Here is a 19013-nt window from a genome sequence, read left to right as displayed (position 1 = left end):
TTTTTAGACCCAAACTCCTTGATAACGCAAAATAAATTGCTTTTATCTTCCATATTAGGAGCTGTGATTTTACAGTGACCTTGTGACCTTTAGTCTGTCTGTTACTGGGCTCCATGTGCAGAGAGTCACTGCACTGAACTTGTGCTGGAGGTCTGAGTCCCTTTAAGTCAGGATCATAATTTCTATCTGGCCTCACAAAGTCCCTGTTACCAATGAAAACCCTTGGGTGGGAATCTTTCATCAATTGAAGTCAATAATCTCAGCTGAACCACATCTTCCACCATCTCTCACTGTCTGATTGTGAGAGTCTGAGTGTCACGTACCACGGTTGGTGATGCCTCCAGATATCAGCCTACTGGAGTTCATTCTCTGTGTCTGGAATCGTCCACATGTATGACTTGATCTTCAAAGCTAGCACGATCCCATGTCAGTGAGCTCTGACTCAATGGAAAGGTGAAGTCTGACCTTTCCAGAGACACCAAGCTTGGTAATGTTGGACTTTCTGGGCCCAAACAGCCCTGGGAGAGTTGCCTCAGCTTTCAGCTGAATTCAGGGAGCAAAAAGCAGCAAAAACCTTCCTAAATCTGAACCTGGAGCAAACACAAGTCTCTGGTGCTTTCTCTCTGGACCAAGAGCAGAGAGGAAGTTCACAACTGAAAGATAAAACTGGAATAAACAGTAGGAGAAACTGAATGAACAATTAAGAGGGATAAAAAGGGGAGAATACGGAGTTAAATGAAGAACATTTATTGAAAGAAACATTTTGTATCAAAAACATTGATATTAAAAACATACATTAAACCGTTACACTACTAATTCAACATTTTTATTACAAATTAGCAATGACAATGTTTTTATTATTTAAAACAAACAACAAAAAGCACTTTGGAATGAAAGGATAAAAAAGTCATCTCATAAAACAAACAAACAACTGAAGGAACTTTCAAAATAAAAGATAAAAGGAAAAAAAACAAAATCTCAGTGAGTTTAAATAAAACAAAACCAACCGACCAAAGAAAGTGCGTCAACTTTTCCCTTCCAATTTGTTTTGAAATAAAGTTCATCTTAATTCTGTCTCCTCTTTTCTAATGGGGAACAAAAGGAGAACTTCAGAAAATAGACCTCTGATTCTGGACCCTCCAGGGGCAGACCACATAGGGACAGCAGCACTGAGAGGTCCAGATGTCATCATGGGGTAGGGTTAGGATGGGAGGAGTCCAGGGTTACAACATGGGACCCCTGCCATCTCCTCCAGTGTCCACAGCGATGTCCCTGCTCTCAGGAGAGAAAAGGCTGCATGGTCCTTCCAGCCCTGGAGCCCCAAATCCTCCCAGTCCCAAAGAGGCTGGTGAGTGTGACAGCGCCTTTGTGGCTCCACAGTCCAACCATGATTCTCCACTGAAGCTTCACATTTTCTGATCTTTTTATTTCTTTTTTAATATTTGAAGCAAACACAACAAACAACGAAGGGCTCTTTCAAATGCAAGGATCAGAATGTGCAACGACAACAACATCAGAACAAGATTCAACAAGTCAACAAAAGATGGTGCGCCAACTGAACATGAAAAGGAACAGCAACCTTTCAACCTGAGAGGGCCAAGAAAACCTAGGAGCTGAAGGAACAGTTTATGGAGCAAATGACAACAAATGACAAGACACTGTGTTCTTGATCCAAGGGTCAACAAAGGCGGACCTATTCAAACACAGACCAGGCCTACAGTTCTCAGTGAGAGCCTTCATGCTGGTTTTAATGTCCTACCTGCATGTTCCTGTCAAACCAAAAGGCTGAGCCCCATTGACAAAAGCCTGAACAGGGGGGTCTTCTTTCGCATGGAAACTATTTGGAGTTCCAGATTCTCACAACTTTCTTCCAATTCAAACTTTCTGCTTTCCCAAAAGAGTAAAGTTTCCATTCTTCTGTCCTCCGAGAGTGCACGGGCCAGCCTGTGGGGCTGTGACAGAGGAATAACCCAGGTTCAAGACTGGAAGCTGAGCTGTGGCTGAAAGCATCAGTCGGTCCTGAACACTGCAGTCTGATGAAGACCATTCAGTCAGGAGCACTTCTGAGCTTCTTGGCCCTGCTGGGCCTCAGTGGAAGAAAACTCCTATTAAATGTATTCGCTGATGGGTTTTGCCATTTGGACAAACGCTCAAAAGAATGTTTCCTAGCAACAATATGACGATACTATTGGTTGGCAATGCATCCTGGGAAATAGAAGTCTTTCAAACCAAAAGTGCTGAATCCCAACTTCAACCCTGTTTGTACAGGATTCCTATCAGCTGGGACCTCTAGGATTGTAGTCATTGCAGGGGAGGCCTGCGATCTTCATCTGGTGCCAATGCGCCGTGTCTGGAATTTGGGAAGTAAAAATTCCAAATTCTTGCCATATTTTGCCAAACACAGACGTCCTGTGCTGATCTGCATCTCAGTGTTTGTTGTTGGAATTGCACGCCTTCTCTCTCTCTTTCCAGATGGAAACTTTGATTTGCAGTTTTGACAGCTTTTTAGGAGCAATTTGTAAATTACCAGATGTCCCCAGGTAGAGAGAGAGAGAGAGAGAGAGAGAGAGACGGAGAGAGGGAGACAGAGAGAGGGAGAGAGAGAGAGAGAGAGAGAGAGAGGGAGAGAGAGAGAGAGAGAGAGAGAGAGAGAGAGAGAGCAGTACTTTACTGAGGCCTGGTTCAGGTTTCAAACACCGCGTTGAAGGAGGAGTTTTGGCCTCTCCTTCTGCCCAGGATGGTTCCACCTCAGTGGAAAGGTTAACAAAACACTCATCAACTTAGTGTCCAGGTCGTGATGGCGACTGTCCAAAAATACTTTCAAAGGCTCAGAGCTCAGCACCGATCAATACCATCAACATCGTTCCTGCAGCTTTAAATGAGCCACATTGCTGACTTTCTTGCACTTTGATGTTTTTGAAATCTGCAAACCTCCTGAAATATTTGTTGACAGCTTCTGTGTTGTACTTCTACCTCTACAAGAGGACCTCGGAGTATCTGGGGGACCCTCGCCTCTGCGAGGACTCACTGTGGTTGCGGGACATCTTCGCCCAGAGCACACAGTGATGTCACTACCACACAGAAGCATGAGTCCAATGTTTGTGTAGTACCACAGGCACAACAAGTACATTTGATGAGTACATCCTAGTTTTATGGTACTGGAGATGTAGAGGGAAGTATCAATTACAACAAATTCATTCATACATTGATGTATTTGATGTTAGAAACACTGTTAGACAGAAGATACTTTCCATGTCTCAGCACGTTACAAATCCTATCAACTCAAACATGAACACAGGAAATAAGGACCCATCAAATCCACAGTAAAATCCTCCTCCCTTCTGGAGAGGATGGTGACAAATTCTGGAGAGACCTTTTATCACCTCAAAGTTGGAACTTCATGATTGAGGGTTTTAGTTTGGACCCCAGAGGAAACACACCATTGATCTTTTTCAATTATTTTTGATTCAAGGCCCTGCTGTTCTGAGCCCTGGTTCTGAGCCGAGCCCTGAGGTGACGGCGGCGGACCTGATCCTGCAGCTCTCTCACCTCCTCCACAAGTGAACTGTTCTGCAGGTTGAACTGTAAACCAAGAAAACACATCAAATGTTCCCTTCACACAGGAGCGGATGAACAACGATGACACCTCAACAATGGGGCTCATCAGAACTCATGTTGTCCAGATGTCAGTTGTGTTTGTGTGGCTGACAAGTTTGTGGTGGGGGACGTTGGAGATGAAGGGCCAGGTAAGGCCAGCAATCTGGATCAGAACAGCTCCAAGTCAGACTGCACCTTCAACATTTCTTGAATGCAGAGCCAATGTGGTGGTTCCTGAACCAAACCTCTTGCTTCTCAAAATAATCTGATGCCTCAAGAACAGAGACACACTCTAATCATCAATGAAGGATAAAATGGTCCCTGAGCGTGCAGAGTCTGATGCAGTCATGACGTCAGGCCAACTCACCCTTTTGGCGCGTTTGAAGAACAGGTCTGCTTCTTCCTGTCTGTCGGACTGAAACATAAAAGACCAAGCAGTGTCATCACGAGCTTCTCTCCGCTCGGGGACCACTGACACTGGACCGCTGCTGCTGGCCTCTGATCTGAGAGTTCCACTGAAGCTGGATTTCATCCAAAAACACAAAAGTCCCTGAAATCAAACGGCTGGTGACTGTGGACAGATTCTGTCTCAGGTCAGGGTCCACTGAAGACCACTGACCATGCAGGACCCAGTCTGCCACCGTTTAGTCACGCTTGACCTCCACCACTGGAGCCAGAGAACTACATTTAATAACTAGAAGACAACCAGACAGCACAGATTGTCCCTCCAACAAGACCAGCCAGACCCAAAGTAAATCAGGCAGTGTTGAGCAGAGCCTCACGGCTCCCGTGTGGTTCCTCTGAGTGACGAGGGGCACGAGTGGGCTTGGTTTTTTTAGTCATTCTATATATTTTTAATATCTCATGCTATATCAGCTGTGTCATGCAAAACAAACAGGTGGGAGTGACGACTGCAGGACTAATCCTTATTTTCTGGATCACCTGTGTCCATCATTTGACATCAATGTCCTTCCAGAATTGTGGACATGTTTGATGTTGTGTTTGTGTTCAGGAACGCTGGTCATTCTGAGAACTGGAGAGGACGTAGTGGATGTCAGACATGTGAGTGCCTGCCATGTTTGTTTGACTCTGGGCAGCCACAGAGGAGTGAAGGCCTGAAGCTCTGTCCCCATATTTGCTACACAACTGACTTTATTTGTAACATTTTGTTCTATTTTTCATTTTTTGTAATGGAATGTTGAGGACCTGCTCTATTGGTCTGGAAGCTCATCATCACTCACCCTGAGGCAGAGGAGAGACAAGTGAGCACAGACTTCTGCATTCTGGTTGTTCAAACAGTTGGCCTCCATCAAAGCTTCCTCAGCTACACACACACACACACACACACACACACACACACACACACACACACACACACACACACACACACACACACACGTTTCCTGACAAAAATACATCATCTCCCTGGGCACTATGGTAATCATTTACATCGTCATGGTGCAGGAGGGGTGTTTACCCGGTAACAGGTGATGCCCAGGCCCAGCCAGGTCAGACAGGATGGAGACTGTTGACAAGCCTGCAGGTTGGTGGCTGTGGCTTGATCAGACTGAAAGTTATCAGAACAGAAAGATCCCAATGATCACATGGTTTCACTTGAAGCCTGCTGTTACACACTTATCCACACAGTTAAAGTGCTTCATACACACACACACACACACACACACACACACACACACACACACACACACACACACACACACACACACATATTTATGTACATCTGTCTGACCTTCCCCTCCTGGAGGAAGATGGAGCCAAGGCGGAGGAGAACAAGGTGAGAGTCTGACGGCTGCTGCTGGAAGCTCAGGCTCCTCTCGTAACTCTCCCTGGCCTCAGTGAACAGCCCGGCCAGGTAGTGGCAGTGGCAGTTCAGGGCCCACACGTCTGCATCCTGCTCACAGGTCCACACCACATGAGTTTCAGCAGGTTTGGTAGAGCCTGGTTTACCATACGGTTGCATGGCTGCTCACATTCTCAGTACCAGGACCAAAGAAACTAAAAGGGTTGTGTCTCATTCATTAATGTCCACCAGGACTCATGGAGAGAACGTTTGCCTTCATAGGACACAACGTCTAAGATACAAGTAAGTTAGCATCAATAGAAACGCTCCTGCTGTCACTCAGGGACCTGGACTAAAGACCTTCTTATTATTTGGAGGGTTGGGTAATTACGTCATCTAATTACAGTAAATGAGCAGGAATGATAAAGAAAGACAGGAACAAGGAATCCTGCAGCTTGCAGTCACCACTGGGAGTTCCTGGTCTTTGTAAAGCAGCGCTTCTCTGAGGCTGGCAATGGCACTGCAATAGTCAGCTTTCAGCATCTTCAGATGGGCCGATGAAGCAGGTAGCAAACACTTGGACCACCATCTGAACTCTGCAGCTCATGGGACAAGGCCTTCTCCACCATCTGACAACACAATGGAGCAAGTTCACTACCAACCAAGACACATTGGAACTGTTTTGTTTTTGTTGGAACATGTAGATATTCATCTAAGAATGAAGAAGTTGGTGTGTTTTAAACGCTCTTGCATCTGAGAATCGCCTGTCTGCTCAGTTGGACACCAGACCTCATTGATAGGATTTTTCATTTCCATGATGAATCATTGACTGAAATAGATGTGTTTTCCTCAGGAGAAGCAACTCTTAGTCACTGAGGACTTCTGCCCTCTGGCTCACTTCACATGGGACCAGTGTGAGTCCAGCAGGTTGGTGAGCAGCTGACATGGGTTTGGTTACCTGCAGGGCGTTGTTCTGCAGCAGGAACTGGAGGGTCTCTGCATAAATAGAGGAAGTGTAGCTCTTCTGTGCTTGAGGCTCTGGGGAGTCCAGGTCTCCACCCTCTGGGTCTGGGACACAGACTGGAACACCAACGGCTCCCGGGACAAATTCACAGGCCTTCAGGTCGACCCTCAAAAAATAACAACAAGACTTCCAGATGACTTGAACAAGTCAGTTCATGTTCAGTTTGAGGAGAGTTCCCAAGTGAACTTGGTGATGACAGCACACTCATTTCCACTCATTTATGAGCCTCTAACTTAAACCCATCTTGTGGATGACCTCGTCCCACTTGAAAGTGATACTTCACTCAAAATCTGTCTTTTGCATTTCATGTACATTTAGATTGAAGCCAATGGTGACTAAAGGCCAACGGCAGCAAGACGGTCCAGAAACTATCAGACTACAAACTCTCCAGTGCATCGTCCAGTAGAATCCACGTCTTTATCCACCCGTCTGCTCAGTAATCCACTAACAATGAGTTGAGTGACAGTTTTACTGCTGTAGGTGTTGGTGGCAGCCAGCCGCTATCAGTTTGAAGCTAACTGTACATGGCTGGCTCTTTCTGGATCCACAATGTAGAAATGCAGCTGAGGAAAACCATCTATGATGACCTCATAACACCTACAGTATTTGTGTGTACTTGACCAGCATGGATCGGCTTTGCGGTGAAGTATTGTTTAAAAAAAAAGAATACTTAATACTCCAAATGCATACAAGGAGTGAATCAGGTCTCAGTTTTAATTTTGTAAATCAAAAGCACTGCGAGCCACTCTGGGTCCCTAAACAGGGCTCTAAACTAGGACCAAAAGGGTTTGTTGGTTTGTTTGGTGAGTAAAATTTCCACAGGTTCACATGTAGTACAAGTACACAGTTGTTTGTTCTGGTGTGCCTCCTTGGTTGTTTAGCCATGGACCTTGAGAGTACTTTTACTTGTCTGACTCAGAAACTGGGCAGCAGCCTTGAGAGAAGTCAGGGGCGACTTACTGAGTGACTGGGTGACTGATTGATTGAGTGACTGGGTGACTGATTGATTGAGTGACTGGGTGACTGACTGAAGCCTGATTTATACGTCTGCGTCGCATCAACGCCGTACCTACGCCGTTGACGCAGACCCCTACTCAGACCCTACGCCGTATCCTGATGCGCGCCTCCAAAAAATCCTGTCAACACAAACATTTATAGTCATTGTTGATGACTAAAGGTGTGAATTAATGTGAACGTCGATGACTTCAAATACAATAAAAGTGAATTTGACCACAATTTCATGGGATGGGTCGTAAGATTGTCGCTTGAAGCCTCTGAGTGCTCCATCCCATACATTTGCCCTGTTGATGTTGAGCCTGTTGTGTGCTGTATTTGTAATCTTGGAGGCCAATTCTGACACAATGTCTTCAGCACTCAAGCTCAAAACCTGTGGACTGTAAGACAGTATCAGTATACATTATCAATAATTATATATATTTCCAATATTGGAGCACAAAATTTGAGCGATAACTAGGAATGAATCGTACTTTTCTACTGCAGGGCAGTCTGTGTGGTCATCTGTCTCAGACTCACTGTCAACAACTACAGGTGCATACAAGTTTGTAGAGTTGCTGCAGGGAAAAGGTTCATAGATTCAGCTGGAAGATCCACAGTTCACTATTTTTGTTTTGTTTTACAGATGCCCAGTGTGTGCGATTTATTTTGCTTTTTGGAAGGAGTTTGCAATCAAACAAAAGAATACACAGCCTGACATTCCAAGAAAAAAGGTGTCAAAAATATCGAAAGGTTGCAGGAACAGGTCTAAATGTAACATCCTGCCTTCCATGTTTTGAATTCATTATTTTCTTCATTAAACACATACACACAATCACCAAATATGCTAAGGTTGTAAATGTATGCCAGCTGAACTTTTGCAGGTATTGGGATTCTGTGAAGATTTTAAATTATCCTTGGCAGTTGGTTGCTGTCCATCCTAGTTGAAAATAATACATTTTTCAAATTAATCACGTAATCATTTGGCACTGTTAGCTGCTTAGAACTAATGCACGTCATGAATCACGGACACAAATCTCCTCTGCCTGTTGCTTTGCCTGAGCAGTGGTTTCTTAGCAGCTGTTTGATTACAAAGGTCTGATTGGCGCCGTCTCCTCTGAACGGTTGGTGTGGAGACGTGTCTGCTACTAGAACTCTGGGAGGCTTTTATCTGGGCTCTGGTCTGAGGAGCTGTTAGCTTGTGATTCCTGAGGCTGCTGACTCAGGTGAACTCATCCTCAGCAGCAGAGGAGACTCTTGGTCTTCCTGTCCTGGGGCCTTGTTGATGACTTGATGAGCAATAATAAAAATACTGATGACATTTTGATGATCAGGCAACACAAAAACAGAAAATCCCACAACATCAAATTATATGGTAGTAAACAATATTTTTCTGCTAAATAAATGAGAGCACCTGAAGACATTTCGTATTCACATAAAGAAAATAATGAAATGAAACCCTGGTAAATGTTTATTTTCATATTTTTTTAATCACTCCTATACGATGGTGAAGTAGTCGCGTCTGGCTTGAAGCGTCTGTCTGCGTCTCAGAGGGACGAGCCACAGGACTTTCCAGAGAGTTCCACACACCTCTGAGAGAGCGAACTGCCAGGACCTCCACGTGACAGAGCTGGAAGGAAAACATGTCAAATACTCACTTAGGAACGTGTGTCAAGAGAACTGGAGACAATTAGATGCTTTGTTATCATGCTACTCTCATATCTGTATCATCTGCAGCTAGCAGCTAGGTAGCTTAGCTTAGCATATAAAAGAACAGAAGTGACAGGCCTCCCTCTCTGTTACTACCGTAGGCCTACTCGTGCAAGAGAGACTGCACCAAAAATTAACCTCCAAGTTACTTTTAACTCACAGTTGAAATTAAAATGAATTCCTTCAATTTGCATATTACCAAATGAAATAGAACTTCAAACACCATCTACTCAGTATGCACATGTTCAGAACATTGCACCACAGCTCACTTCATTTCATTTTCATCGATTTTAACACCCTAACTGCTGAACAACAGAAAAATAGCACCAGAGCAGCTAAACAGACATGCTCCTCCCCGTTGCTCTGTGCTGCATGCAGCAGCTCTCCAGATGAAAGGTGAGTGGGTAGCCTGCACAACACCAAGCTAACATTAGCATGGCAGGGACAGTCAGCATTTACAACAATTTTTACAAATCAAAAAGTAACCAGTTCTGCCATTCACTAGCCTTCCAAAACTTGCTTTACTGAAAAAAGCAGGTCCCTCCAAGGGGAGCTGACTCCTAATATTTAATGAGTGAATCCTTGGCCTGACCTGGCTCTCAGTTCATCAGGAGGACTGATGATATTGAAAGCAGGGCCTGGACTGGGTTGGACAGAGCCTGATAGCAGGAGTAAAGGGAGCCCATTCTCCTTTTCATTCTGTGAGGTGAAACAGTAACAGCATTATTTTTGGCTCCATGGTGTCAATGAGTGTGATTTCAGTGCAGGTCAGACATCTTTTTGAAACAAAAAGGTACCATAAACAAAGCTGTGTAAAATCATTCTTTGAGACTGTCCCACAGGAGGACATCAGTAACATGGTGGTTGAAGGCATCACTTCGATTCAAACTGGTACGTAAATTTGGATGTAGTTCTTCCAGATGAAATAAGTAACTGTCTCTTCATTCTCTTCATTTTGCGACGGCACAAGGCCATCCAGAGGCCGTGCACAGTTTGCAGCAGATTGTGTTCTACTTTTCATTCATTATTGCAACAACTTTTTTTTTGTGTATGAGTAATAATTATTGAAGGCATAGGATTTTTTTGGCCTTGTGGAAACCCTATAGTGCCTCTGTAACTGTTGTTAAATTTCCAGGGATCCCCTTGTGCATTGTGTTGTGTGAATCATGGACCAACACTCTCTTCAGCTTCAGACCAGACTTTATTGCCTCTGTGTTCAGCATGAAAACGCACCGGTCAGTCACACAGGCACAGAAATGCAGAAAAGTTAGTAAAGGTTAGCTTAGCGAGGAGCTAAGGAAGCTAACCTAAACACTGACAGAATTGAACCAACTTGGCAAATTAAAGTGAGGGCAAAGGAGTCGCCGCTTTGTTACATCGAGTGGGACACAACATTATGATACCCGTGTCACTGAATTATGTTATTTTGACTTCGTGCAAACTACCATGGGAGTCATCCACTCATTCTGGCACTGTGCTGACGTCACAGCAAGCATTTATGTGCTGAGGAGAGACCCGCCGACCAGTGAGGTTTCACAATACCTGAAGGAACAAAAACGGGATTGGTTGTGATTGTGGCAAGTGGATTCAACCACAAAACTCCATGATACAGCCTCAATGTCTTGAGAACCCCTCACCAACACATTGTGTTATGTATTGAATTTGAGATGTCAAATGTGCAAACTGCTGTTAATTATGACACCAAGATTGATCGGAGGGGCATTTGTTTACACTGTTGAGGGTTTTCTTTGAACTTCATGAAGACTTGGGTAATATCCAAACAATGAGAGGAGACACATTTTGGAATGCAATGCAAAAAAGAAAGAAAAAAAAGAACAAAAGAATACCAACACAGTATAAAGACACAGAGAGTAATTCCTGTTCTTATTTTCAGTGTCCAGTATTTGGATTCACAGCTTATCCAGCAGTCAAGAGATGAGACTTTGAGCCCTGCTGGGCAGCCCTCAGGGTGCTCCAGTCTCCTCATGACGCCACGTGCAGGCGGCCTTTGGCAACGTCTCTCTGACACTTTAGTGACTTCTGGGTAGAGGAAGAAGATACACATTGCTACAAAAACAGTAACTGGCTTCCAATCTTTTACCTTCAAAGCACCAAAGCCAAACGAAATGATCGTCGATGCAACTTGTAATTCCAAAGTTTCCCCAATTCCTCCAAGGTTGATGCACAAAAAGAGAGGGCTTTCCTTCCAGAAATAATGAAACCATCAGCAAAGAGAACTGCTGCTCACTGGACATTTGCTCTTGTTAAGACCATTCAGTTCAGTACCTGTGGCTTTGTTGGCATTAACATGAACTTGTTGTTACTAAAGCACAAAATTATGTGACGTAACAATGATATACACTGTAAAACCAGTGAATGAGAAGGAACAACAGAATAAAGAAATAAGGCAGTAGATTTGGATAAAAAAATACAGAAACCAGTTTTTATTTCTGTCCTATGCATGCACCTGCACAAACACATTCTCTCAGTTGATTTTGTTTTCATTTAATTTTCAACACTTTAATGCTCTGGACAGTGAGTGATACAGAATGTAATGTTTCTGACAGCAATCCCAGATGAATGAAGTCCAATTCATCAAATAAACTCCTCCATGTTGACCCACACCCACTTCTCAATTAAACCCTGCCCCCTCTGAGTGCGGGTACAGATTGGGATCATTATGGTGGTGGTACAGACACACATACCGATACAGATGATGGTGTACTCACTCATGCACACCATCTGGAACCACCAACCATGCCAAGCCAATTCTACCCCATTAAGATGCTCCTTTTGAACTTCAGCAGATCCCCTGGACCATGTTTATAAGGTCTTAAACAGGAGTGCCTCCTAAAGTGCTGGTAAGTCTACATTCTCAGGGGGACGCCGTTGTTCTGCGATTCAGGTTCACAGTCGCCAGATACTTGGAGCAGTCCGAGATCTTCTTCACTTCATCTGCACCAAGAGTCTGACAACACATCGGGCATGCTTTCTCCGTCTTCAGCAAAAGGAGAAACTGGGAGTGAAGAGCTGGAAAGTCACAATGAGGACACACAGACCAGTCCTCTCTCAGCATATGCTGCCCTGTAGCAATGCAGTAGGGCAGGTTGCTCTTGCAGGAGGTGCACAAGAGTTCGTTCTGTGGGAGCAGGGAGCCACAGACAGGACATGGAGTCATGTCATCCACCACTTCTGACTTGTGTGGATGTCGTACAATATCCTCAATCTTCCTCTTGTATTTTTGCTGTATCTGCTTTCGGTATTCTGGACTCATGAGCGTGACAGCGTGGTTGAAGGCTGAGTTCCTCAGCCCAGCTCGCTGACATTCAATGACTGCAGATGTCAGAATGGGCACAACATGAGCAGGAAACATACGGATGTTTTCGCTAACGCGAGAGAGTAAATGTGCTGCTTTAAGGTGGTCTCCTCTTTTGACATGGATTTTGGCCAGGAGGTAGGAGTGCAGCAGCATCAGGTTGGTTGACATTTCAGTTGAAATGTCCGTCTTATGGTCCAGCAGCTCTCTGTACATTTTGAACAGCAAATCATGGGAAACACGGTAGTTCCCTGAACACAGCTGTTCACTGGCAATGCTGTTGGCGACGTGAGCAGCCTCTGTGTGCCGCTGTAGTGCCATGTACAGACGGAACAGATGGACAGGATCCTTGGGTTTACTGTCAGTCTTGCCGGTCAGGTAGTCTATCAGCTGATCGGTCAGACAGATGTCCTTAGCCTGACATACCACCTCAATGGCCATGTCAACAGCCAAGCCATCCTCAGTAGAGTCACACATCAGGAGGTTCTCCAGGGCTCCTCTGTACTGCTCACCCAGATGAAAGTAGTAGCCAGCCTGCAGGTGATTCTTCTCGGCCTCAAAGTATCGAGCAATATTTCCGTAATCGTCCTGGGTAGCTTCAGCACCGATGATTTCTGCGAAGACCTCCACTTGTCTGTGCTGCTGTGCCAGTTTGAAAGCTTCATCATTGCACTGACACAGAACCAGAATCCGGATTGCTGAATCATAGTTCTTCAGCAGGAGAAAAACTCTGGCAACCATCTTTGCTCCCTCTTTGCTCTTGGTCTGTCTGACAACGTGAACTGCAGCTTCGGGATTGTTCAGGTGGTCCAGCAGGATACGTGTCAAATTATCCCAGTCTTCAGCACGTTTGTAGGCTTGCGCTGCCACCTTGTACTTGCCATTGGCTTCCATGGCCTTGGCGTATCGCTGGTGGGTCCTGAGAGAGGAGACATGTGGGAGCAGCTCTCCCACCTTTGCCCAGTCCTTGCATTGCATGTAGACCAATGCAGCCTGATCATAATACTGGCCCATTTCATAGAGCTGAGCAGCTTGGGACAACTGTCTCACGCTCTCTAAAAGAGCTCCACATTCCTGCTTGAGGACTCTGCTCGGGTGTTGAATTGCCTTGGCGACTCCTCCTCTGATGTCACCCACCGTAATTAACATCCTGGCTACTCCGGCTTGGCAGGCCTCATTATGCTCTTGATTATTATGGGTCAGACCATTTTTGTAGTGAGCCAGAGCCTTCAGAAAGTCACCAGTTTGCTCCAAATGAGCAGCATATTCCTTGGAAATGTAGGGAATCTGGTCTTCTGCTAAGTCCTTGGCTAACTTCAGAGCCTTTTCCCAGTGTGACAGGTCTCTCCTCATTTCCAGGGCAGCAAGTGGACAGCTGGAGGATAAGTAGTGGTCCTGGGCCAGGTTGTATTCACCCAGGAACACGGCCAAATGGCCGGCTAGTAATTTGGTCTCCTTTATACCCCTGATGGCCTCCAGTGAGCTGACCATGCTGACATTTTGGCTCAATTGGTAAACCTGAATGGCCAGCTCAACCTCCATGTGGATCAGACAGGCTTTGCCTAATTTTTTCAGGAGTCTTTCCTTGGTGTGGGTCCTGACCAGATCCAAGCCTTCATCAAGCCTGTTGAGCATCACTGCCCGTGTGAGTTGCTTGCTTAGCTTTGACGATGAGCTTCCTGCCTGCTTCAGATAGGAGTGTGTGCTGAGAGTCAGCTTGCTGGTCTGGCCACTCGCCAGCTGACAAGTCAGGACGCCATTCTCCAACGACATGGGCTTCTTTGAAGGGTGGAGGCACTCACTCCCCACCAAGGACACCCACGATCCATAAATAGTGAGTTTATGCAGAGCGTACACGTAGACCTTTTCATGGTCATATGCTGCAAACACTCCTCTTTCAGGGTGCCAGCTGTCCCAAAGCACACCAGTGATGGTGGGAGAGAAATCAGGAAGCTCTAAGCAGGAGTCGGATTCTGTTGAGGTGGAGAGCAGGTAGCCGCTCTTCTTTTCATCAGTGAAGACCAAGTGTTTCCCACGTTGAGCAGGGAAGACTTCCCTCACACCCACTGTGTGGGTGAAGCTGCTCACGGTCTTCCCATCCTTCAACGAAACGCATACCACATGACCTGAATCAGTGCCATAGTGGAAGAAGTCAGTGGTGAGGGCATGGCAAAGAATCCGACCCTGGCTTTTATCAGCTGGAAACGACTTCACCCCCTTTGTCTCTTCCTGGCGCAGCTGCACTTTTCCCTTTAACAGTACAGCTGTGTATTTTGAGTTCGGGCAACTGATGGACGTTGCCCCAAAGTCCTCGGTGTTCTTCAGTTTCTTAGCTGAATTTACCGGCTGAGTATTTCTCTCACTTGACTTTAAATTGCTTCGTCTCTTCATGGCTGTTGGACTGAACTGGAGGGCTTGATTATCAGCTGCAGTAAAAAAAAAATCTGTTGTAAACTGGTATGATTTCTTTCATATATTAGTGAGCGTGGTGTTCAGTGTTGAAGTAGTTTCACTGATCATTTCAGTGACATCACTGACATCGCAACTACATCACTATCTTTGGTCTACAGGGGCATTTCTGTCATTGTGACGTCACAGCCAATGTGTCTGTGGTCTCAGAGCCCCTAATGACAAAATCTGTGATGATCTGAGGATTTCATAGAGGATAACAGTTAAATCACATCAGTCTCTCATTTCAAAAGTACTCTTATCCCAGACTGTCATCTTCAAAGCTCTCTCATCTCTGACCCAACCCCCTAAAACGTGGCACTGCACATCATCAGGACACCAGCGATGCATGCAGTCACCCAGCCGGCCTGCTTTCACGGCTGCTCGGGAGCTACCGGGGGATGAGCAGCTACGCTAACCCAGGTTGTGGGTCGGCTCACTATGGGAGCCTGGGTAATGGCCATCAGTCTCCCACGGCCCTACCAGCAGTGTTCCTGCTTTCACTCACACGCCATTCTCACTGATGTTCCTGCTTGACGTGGACGGCCAGCTCCACATTGCTGCTTGTACCTTCTATGTTAAGAGACCCAGCTGTGCAATTTGTAATATGTATGATGTGAGTTTATACTACATAAGGTGACTGTCTGGGCTGTAGTTTCGGGGCTCTTAAGCTTGGTCATACGTATGTAAACCTATGCATGAGCTTGTTTAACTCATAAAAATACATTGTTTTAATAAAAGTGCAGCACATGCAATAATGTATTGCAGTTTTTGCTTGCACTGCAGTCTTTTACAATGGACAAAGAAACAGATGTGTCTTTTTTGACATCAGTCCTGGTCAGTCACGGTCCTCCCAGAGTCTCTGGTCCTATCAGCTCCTTCCCTGCCCTTGTGTTCCCCACCTGTTTCTTGTCACATCACCTCCCCAGTTGTGTTTTTTCCCAGTTGTATTTTGAGTCTCTTGTGTTTTATTACTGCGTGAGCTTTTTTGTGTTTCTTTAGGTATTAAACATCTCTAATTCAATCAAGTCCTACCTGCTCTCCTTGTCTCTGCCATCACTTCCATTGACGACAATAGAAACCAATGCAAAACACATGATGGAGAAAACCCAGTGGAATCTCTGTGCAGCTAACAGAGCACAATAAGATCCAAATGGACCAAACAATTTTGACGTGCTACTTTGTTCTGTTGAGCTGTGAATGTGATTTCAATCAAAAAATAAAACATGACATCCTCATAGAAATGTAATTCATTGATTAATAGACAAAGCGAAGTGTGCTGTATTGCAAAGGGGAATGAATAAGTTGAAATTTGTTTAAAAATTTTTGTACGTTTTATGTGGGGAAAAAATAGCGTTAATGGTGCACTGGGAGACGGTATCGCATTTTATGTGATTGTTAAGAGCGTTTTCAGTGATGGATTTGTTCCGGGGATGTCACTTCCCGCTTTCTCAATGTCACTTCCGGTTTGCTCGCGATCACCCTGTTGCCAGACAAACTGCTTCTTGCTCAACTCGGGACATTGTTAACCCGCGGTTGTGGAAAAGTACTGCTGTGAGTCAATTCATGTGTAGGATTGTGTGTGTGTTGTTTAATTTTTTTGGCGAAGATATTATAATTTAGTTGCTGTTTGTTGAAAACAAGCTAATCGTTAGTCATTGATTTGACTGGGCAATTGAGTATTGTGTGTCTGTATGTTTTGTTGCAGTTTTTACCACATACTCATGTATGATCATTTCAAATACAAAGAAGAAACGCCACTCCACGCCTCTTTCCTCTTTCTTGGAACCCATACGTGAAGGTTAGCTTGGTGTTTGTTTTGGCCTCCAAAGACCAAGAGAGAACATCACACGAAGCATTCATGTTGAGCTGAAAAATTTTGTTAAGAACTCCTGAATCTTTATTCATCGGACCCTGTGCATATATTTGTGAAATTTGCGTTAGGGACATACAATTTTTCATTTTGTGTCATGTACTTTATTGTCCCCATTGGAAAATTTGTCCTGGACTCTCAGCTGGTCCAGCAGATTACACCCACACTCCTACCGCTCTTTGGGCAACACAGTACACAATCTCGGAGTAAATAGACAACATCATCAGCACCCATTACAGTAAACAGCAAACGATCAGTATCAATAACCCGTACCATTGCAGTACACAATGTTGTTTTTGGAAAACCCATCCGCAGAGTTATTGGGTAAGTGGTAAGTGTAAAAAGGCTGATTTGATTTTGATTGCTCATTCGTTTGAGTTGTCTGTGTCCCCCAATTCCAAGAAACAGGAGTTACATGATCTCCTCCTGGAAAAGCTGCAGGAAAAGGGAATGATTGGTGAGCCAACTCCAAAAGTTGGAGTTGTGCAGGATGATCTGGCTGGTATTACTCCACCACTCCCGGCCTCCCAGCCTCAAACCGGCATGACTATAGAGGGGCTGATGCTCACTCTCCGGATAAAAGAGGCAGAGGTGAAACAGAGGGAGCGGGAGAGAGATACCGTGCACCTGAACGTAAGGGCTCTGGAGTTGGGGGGTGCTTATGAAACTGCCAGTCCTTCTCCAACCATGCAGACATCCACGCCTAATCCCCAAGACAGCTTTGATGTGAGCAGGTACATTTTGCTGGTTCCTCCTTTCAGGGAATCAGAAGTAGATTCATACTTAAGTGCATTTGAGCGCATTGCTGCTACACTGCGTTGGCCAAAGAATGTGTGGCTTCTTCTGTTGCAGTGCAAGTTAGTTGGGAAAGCACAGGAAGTGTGCAACTCCTTGACCATTGAAGACAGCCTTGATTATGACAAAGTTAAAGCCACTGTCCTCCGAGCTTATGAACTAGTGCCAGAAGCATATCGACAAAAATTCAGAAATTGTGGAGAAACTGCCAACCAGACTTTTGTTGAGTTTGCAAGAGAGAAAAGCGCTCTGTTCGATAAATGATGCCAGGCCAGTAAGGTCACTTCTTTTGATAATTCGCGTGAACTCATTTTGCTTGAAGAATTCAAAAACCGTCTTCCTGAGAAATTTGTCATTTACCTGAGTGAACAAAAGGTTTCATGTCTCACTGATGCTGCTGTACATGCTGGTGAGTTCTTGTTAACCAGCAAGAGTGTCTTTTCTCCCTCAGTGTGTCGTGATTGTTGTTCCCATTGGCCACAGCCCTCGATCCCCTAAAAGTTCACGCCGGAATCATAATGCTGCTAAGGGAAACACTGAGAAGCGGGAGTGTTTCTATTGTCATGAGTCAGGTCATCTCTTTGCTGCCTGTCCCACTCTCAAGAGAAAAGAGCAATCCAAAGACGTCAAACCATCATCACCAATTGGTTTCATTAACACCCAGCCAAATCCTCCAGATGTGGAAAATGATATTGATGAGGATTTCAAACCATTTGTTACCCAAGGATTTGTTTCTCTCGGTGGTGAGGATCGGGCAGTCCCGATCACTATTCTGCGCGTTACAGGGGCTAAACAGTCTCTCATGCGCGAAGGTGCTCTCCCTTTTTCCGCTCAGTCCTACTGTGGTTCTGACATTATAGCCTGGGGTTTTCAGCTAAGTCCTGTGCGTGCCCCATTGCACTTTGTTCAGTTAAACTCTCAGATCACCTGGCATTGACCTGATCTTCGGAAATGATTTGGCTGGTGGAAAAGTTTCCCCCTCTCCAGCGGTCGTTGAGAACCCAGTTGCAGATTTGTGTGTTCCTGTCCCTGTTGCACCTGACTCGCCCTCTTTGTTCCCTGTGTGTCCTGTAACTCGAGCTCAGGCCCGGAAACTTGGAGACTTGTTAGACCTTTGTGACTCCTTCATGGCTACATCTGCCTCCCCTGATTCTCACTCAGAGGTTAAAGAGAATGTTGTTGTGGAGCTCCAGCCTGAAATTCCAACTCTGTCATTGTCAGTAGATAAAGAGCAGCTAATCAATGCACAGAAAACTGATGCTACCTTGTTGTTGTTACTTTTTCTTTGTTTGTTTGTTTGGTTGGTTGGTTTTTGTTTTTTCTGCTATTGCTGTTGTTGTTTTTGTGTCTTTCCCCCCCTGTCTTCCCTATCCTGTCCCTGTTCTCTCTTCCTGTCCACTCCTGAGCCTCAGTCGAGGCTTGATCAATGAACCAATACCATTCCTAATAAAGTTAA

General features: G+C 45.1%; 1 pseudogene; it reads right to left on the bottom strand.

Moving 5' to 3' along the window:
* Positions 1-9924: 9924 nt before the first annotated feature.
* LOC147244327 (WD repeat-containing protein 19 pseudogene) lies at positions 9925-14865 on the bottom strand (annotated as a pseudogene).
* Between the last annotated feature and the right edge of the window lie 4148 nt (positions 14866-19013).

Source organism: Aulostomus chinensis, chromosome 19 (assembly GCF_037954235.1).
Source record: "Aulostomus chinensis isolate RoL2024-O1b breed Wild chromosome 19, RoL_Achi_v1.0, whole genome shotgun sequence".
NCBI lineage: Eukaryota > Metazoa > Chordata > Actinopteri > Syngnathiformes > Aulostomidae > Aulostomus > Aulostomus chinensis.
The sequence above is the reverse complement of the archived record's forward strand: the minus strand, read 5'-3'. Positions and strand labels throughout refer to the sequence as shown.